The 6,000-nt window shown below is 37.3% G+C and overlaps 1 long non-coding RNA gene across 2 annotated transcripts; it reads left to right on the top strand.

The window, feature by feature from the left end:
• The first annotated feature begins 896 nt into the window (after positions 1-896).
• LOC125495904 (uncharacterized) lies at positions 897-2,610 on the top strand. Of its 2 annotated transcripts, XR_008968586.1 has the most exons (4): positions 897-1,055; positions 1,141-1,206; positions 1,307-1,376; positions 2,378-2,610. It is a non-coding gene; the product is annotated as an uncharacterized LOC125495904 (long non-coding RNA). The 2 variants fall into 2 exon arrangements; XR_007272299.2 differs by lacking the exon at positions 897-1,055 and having other exon boundaries at positions 1,066-1,206.
• Positions 2,611-6,000: the final 3,390 nt, after the last annotated feature.

Raw genomic sequence — 6,000 nt, forward strand, 5'->3', positions numbered from 1 at the left:
ATATTGGACCATATGAAATTCTGAGACGAGTTGGAGAAGTGGCTTATGAGTTAGCATTACCGGTGGAGCTTGCATGGGTTCATAATGTATTCCATGTTTCTCAATTGCGAAAATATATTCACGATCCGTCTCACGTATTACAATACGAACCACTCCAAGTTGATGAATCATTGACTTATGAAGAGAAGCCTATCCAAATACTTGATTGGAGGGAAAAAGTATTACGAAATCAAACCATTCTGCTTGTCAAAGTACTATGGTCCAACCATGGCGTTGAAGAAGCAACATGGGAAAAAGAATCTGACATGAAAAGTCGATATCCCCAATTATTCTGATGAGGTAATATTTCTAAGTTTCGAGGACGAAACTTTATTAAGGGGGGTAGTATGTAATAGCTCCAATATTCTTTTTAAGTTGTTAGACCGTAAAACTTAATTAGTGGTATGTGGTAATAAGTCTAGGTACTTTTTATGGTCTTGATGGAGCTCATTAAGAGCTTATGATGTGGTTTTATGAAGTTTTAAATACTTGAATGACTTGTTTATGTGTGTAACAAGAATGTATATGTGTTTTATGTATTCTTATTAACTTGGTAATAAGGTTTAAGGACCCTTAGATATGCTACTAAACCTATAAGAGCCATAGTAATAGAATCTACAAAAATAGAGCTGAAGCTTTTATCGGGTAGCATCAAAGTCCTATTTGTGAAGCCTTCTCTACTGAATTTCAAGTTTAAACCAAATGGGCCACGTCTACTTACCTTAGTATGTTAATTAGGAATGAAATCCAGCAATTACAAACCATTAATAGGTTTCCTATCCATGAGGGTTTCCAATTAAACTCTTCTGGTGCTGCTGATGCAGCAGCTAGCTTAGTAAGCTGTAATAACCCCTTTTTCGTGTCAATCTAACCAAACCCAAGGCATGAGTAGGACGCCAACATACTATACTTCACTCCCACCTCATGCTTTGCTTGATAAACACTTAAAACACAGCTGCCCAGAAGCACACACCACACCTTCTTCCACTCGCCAGAACCTGCGTCTTTATCCCTAGGTGAGTCTCTTCAGTTTTTCTTCAATTTTCTCTTCCTTTAAGCTAGGTTTTCTTACATATTATTGTTCTACACTTGAATACCCAGAACCTAAGGCCTTTGTTCGTGCTTTAGAGCCATTAGAAGTTGGTGTTAAATCCCCTAAGAAGTCAGGTATGCTGCTGGAAAACCTATCAGCTTATGATTGAGTTTTCTTTTAGATTAGTTTAGCTTTAATCTTATTTCCTTACACCATAATGTCTTATTTTGATAGTATTTCAAGATACACCAGTAGTTGGACTAGTTAAGGAGCTTTGATCAAGGTTTAAGCTAGGATTTCTAAGGTACTAAGCTTGATTATCCTATAACCTTCCTTCTTTGAGTTGTTATAATGATTATGTGTATGATGTGAATTGTGAGCTAATTTTATGTGGAACCAGAATGTATATAATCTTTTTAAAGTTATATTGAGTGCATATATAGTTGCTTTAAAGTTATGAGTACTCATTCTTAAGTTGTAATTGCTAAATATGTTGTATATATGTCATTATGGTAAGTGTTTGTAGTGGTTAAGCTTAATATCAATGTAAATATGCTATTTATGTTATTTAACCTACTGTTTAGCTACTGTAAAATATTAATTTAATGTCCATGAAGTATTTAGTTGTGCTAATCAAAGGTTTATAAATACTATGAGGACTAATGCCCTGATTTATAGTCGTTTCCGTAGAAAAAGCTAGTATGAAATTATGCTGAACTTTTGAGTGATAATATGTGTGTATTAAGTTCACTATATTATGTATAACATGTTGTCCTTAGGTACTTTAGTCATATTTTGTTGGTATTAGTCGTTTAATAGTGGCTCAAAGCATATAATCGAAGCTAGCAATAGAACGGTCAAATGTATTGATTGTAGATTCTCTTTTTGGATTAATGTATACACATGTATAAGTTTGTATGATTCATACTATGGAATGATTTTTATGGAGAAAGTAGCCCCATTTAGTCGACCAATGAGGTAATGAACTGTGCCCCATGGACTGGGAACCTTGGGGGTTCCATAGGGAAACCTGCCCATAGCTCTATGGAACGATAATCGGGCGAATTCAAGTAATGCGAAACTTGAATATGATAAGTGATTGGAATTGGAAATATGAACTCCGGACTAGTCGCGGTAATGGCCATGGAAAACGAAAAGGTTGGGTGACGACCCCCACAGTCGGAGATGTAGGCTTTGTCCCCTCCGTCGCGTTCTCTTTCTCCAAGGAACAATGTTTTAGATAAACTTAGTACTCAGCTTTTTGGCTGACGCTTGTTCTTGGAACCTGTTCCTGGTGGGGAGCAGTAGTTCCTGATGATGCAGGTTTCTAAAGACGTTATGATCGTGTCTCTGCTTTTGCTGTGCTCAAGTGATGACTTGTATATATGCAGTGTTGCATGCTCTGTAGTTATGCTTAAAGTGTAGCTTTTGATCTGAAACTCTAAGCTTTACGCTCGTGAGATGTCGTTTTAAAGCTAGTTTTTGTAATCCGACATAGCTGGTCGATGCTATGTATGTAAATTAGTAAGTATAAGGAATAAGGGTTGTATATTATCAGTTTAGTTGTATAAAAGTGTTTCTCTACATAAGTTCGTTATTTCTCGCGATATCATCCTATTTCCATTAGATGATGTCATGGTGATGGCCCGAGTTTTGTTAACTAGGGTTTCCGTTGCACTTATTTATAATTAAGCTGGTTAATGAAACACGGGCTGTTACATTTCACCCAACCCCTAACTAGAGAACTACTCACACATCATATTTAAACTGAAATCAAAGCTTCTAAACACAATCATTAGCAACATGGAGTAAAACATAGTTCAAATCAAAATGCAACAAAAACAAAAAAGTCAAAATAAAGTAAGGAAGAGAGAGAGTATACTAATAAGCTTCAAATGTAGAGATGAGAAACCGAAAATGCTTGAATAAATCTTCAAAGTTGAGCTACAAACTACTACTAGTAAGATTTTTTAGGAGAAAGAAAATCTAGATCTAACAATGGAGGAGAGAGATAAATTAAAGGGTAAGGAGTAAGAAGGCCAAGAGTTCCCCGATTTCAAGATCACAAGCCAAAATCTCTTATATACTCCCCCAAACCGTGCAAAACATAAAACCTAAAAACACAGCTAAACAGAACAACGTAGTACAAAACGTCGAGCAGAGCAGATTCACACGGTCATGTCAAAAAGTGGCACGGTCGTGTGAGGTGGTTGCAGAGAGCCCAGGACCAAATGGAGAGTTCCTGCCTCTCGAAATCATCAGCAACACGGCCGTGTCATATGTGACACGACTGCGTGATCAGCAACAGCACAAAAACACAGCTTCAGTTCCACACGGTCGTATACAAAGTGACACGACCGTGTGGCTTCTCCCAGCTGCAATCCTAGGACTTCCTGCCTTCGAGCACACTTCCTGGAACACACATACACGGGTGTGTCTGATATTACACGGCCGTGTGGCCTGGAGCAGGGGCAAACTTGGTTCATTTCTTCAACTCAAAGCTTTGGGGCATGGTCCATATGTCCAACAATTGTGCGTAAATCGAAGCCCGTATAAGCATAACTCCATAGAAGATGACCTACAAGAACCAGACGAGACCAAGTGCAATAAACCACAACCAAAATAGCAAAAACATACATATAAACAAAACATGGTGAAAGTGGTTAAATATTGCAAAAACTAACAAAAATAAATTAAGAAAACTACGAAAACACTACCTAAAGTGGGTTCAAGAACCCACTTATCAAGAAGATAATAGCTTAGAAGAGGGGGAAATAGGTCATCAAGAACAGGTTAATCACCAAGGTCAAGTGGATGATATAGTTACTTCCCATGATAATTTGGTCCAACAATCTCCAGGGCGCCGTTTTGGGTTATTTTATGATCCATATGCATAGTTTTACCAAATTCATGCTCATGATAATGGTATAAAAAAATGTTTTAATGCCAGATTATGATCCTGTTGTCTCTCATATGAATAAGGTGAGTCATCGAATCAGCCTAGGAATAGATGCACACTATTTCAAGTGCTAGGAATTGAAGAATGTGCTCTATAATCACAAGAAAATAGAGAGGTAAACCAGGTGCAATTTTCATCTGAACCACATTCTGGCTTGCTGGAGGTTGTGGTGAATAAAAGTCGATTACTTACACTTACAAGCTCTCATATTTCATCAAGTGTTGTTGCTCCCATACCTGTTCGTCCAAGTGCAGAAATTCCTCCTAGTATTACACCAAATGCTGTTTCGTTAAGTCAAGCTCGACTTAGGTTAAGAAGGCTAATTGATGGATTATCTCAAGCATTAAGATTTCATCCTTTTGATCACTCGGATGGCTCCAAATTTTAATCCAATACCTCCACTGTCTGCTGAAGAGGTTAGGGAGAATGATCCTCGTAATTCACCACAGTGACCTCCAGCAAATCAGGTGAATTGGCTCTCACTTAATCAATGTCAAACTGGACTCAAAAGCGGGTAAGTAATAATGTTACTGTTAGAAGGAAATATGATAGGGACTTTTCAAACTCTAATGTTCATCTAGCTTATGTTGAAATGGATTGGGCTACAAAACGTCGAAAAACGCAAGGATGGGGATTTGTGTTTTCAACCTAAGTCTCTTACTGATCTTCAAATGGCTGAAGACTTAGGAGTTGGGGTAAGGGATGAAATTTCCTCTAAGTTCAGGGGTAAAGGGGCTACGTCTTTTCTAGGAAATCAAGAAATGAAGAAATTAAAGCATGGCACTCATGATTCTACCAACACATCAGCTACTCAGGACATGAAAATGGAATTTTCTGCCGCACACTCAATCTCTCCTCCATCTGGTTTGGAAGTTGGCCTTGTACAATTTCCCATGGCGCCATGAAAGTGGTTGCATAGAATGCAAGAGGTCTTTCAGATGCTACCTCCCTTGCTTGCATATCCTATTGTATTTTCTGGTTGCATCGTTGTCATAGTCATATGTTCATGTTTATATCTGAAACTAAAACAACAGTTTGTCATAGTATGACTATCCTAAATGGGTTGCATTCCAATTTTGTTTGCTGGGTGGATGTGGTTGGCTGTAGGGTTGGTTTATTAGTGTTAGGTTGGACTAATTTTCAAGTTAATGTTATTGTTCAATCTAGTAATTATATCATATGTAATATTCTTGAACTTAATGGAAATATATATGGAGTATGTGTCTTTTGTATGGTGATCCTATAGTGGAGGCTAGGCCTCAAATTTGGTTAGAATTAGCTAGCCACCTTCAATCTTTGCCTATGTGTCTTCTAATTGGTGACTTTAACCAATTGGAATGGTTTGAGGATAAATTAGGTGGTGCTCCCACTATTCGAGGTTGGGAAGTGTTTATGATTGGAGATTAGACATAAACTTATTAGATGTTCCTTTCCATGGTCCTCGTTTCACACGTGGTCTAATAAACAACTTGGTAATAGTTTGATTATGGAACATCTTGATAGGGCTTATGTCATTGTAAGTTGGATGGATCATTACCCAAATCAGAATGTCTACCATAAGCCAATTGTTGTTTCTGACCGTGCTGTTATTATATATGCCACTAATAATTTACAACACACAAATAGACACCCTTATCAAGTAGAGAAGTTGTGTTTATTAATTCAAGAAGTGATAACTATTATTCATAATCAGTAGACAATAGCTCATAACTGGTCTTTAATGTTTTCTTTGTCTTGTAATCTTCGAGTGCCAAGGGATTAGCTATAAGCATGGTATATTGGAAACAAAAATACAAGGGTTTGGATTGGAAGTTTATATGTTTTGACTTGTCTAACTTAGGCGTCAGGTTGCTGATGAGCATTCTGCTAACACATACATTAAGACTATTTAGCAAGTTTCTTCTAATATGGAGCTTGGATATGTATACTGGAAACAATGTATGAAAAATATTTGGATATGTTTGGGGGA

This window comes from Beta vulgaris, chromosome 3 (genome assembly GCF_026745355.1).
Source record: "Beta vulgaris subsp. vulgaris cultivar EL10 chromosome 3, EL10.2, whole genome shotgun sequence".
NCBI classification, from domain to species: Eukaryota; Viridiplantae; Streptophyta; class Magnoliopsida; order Caryophyllales; family Amaranthaceae; genus Beta; species Beta vulgaris.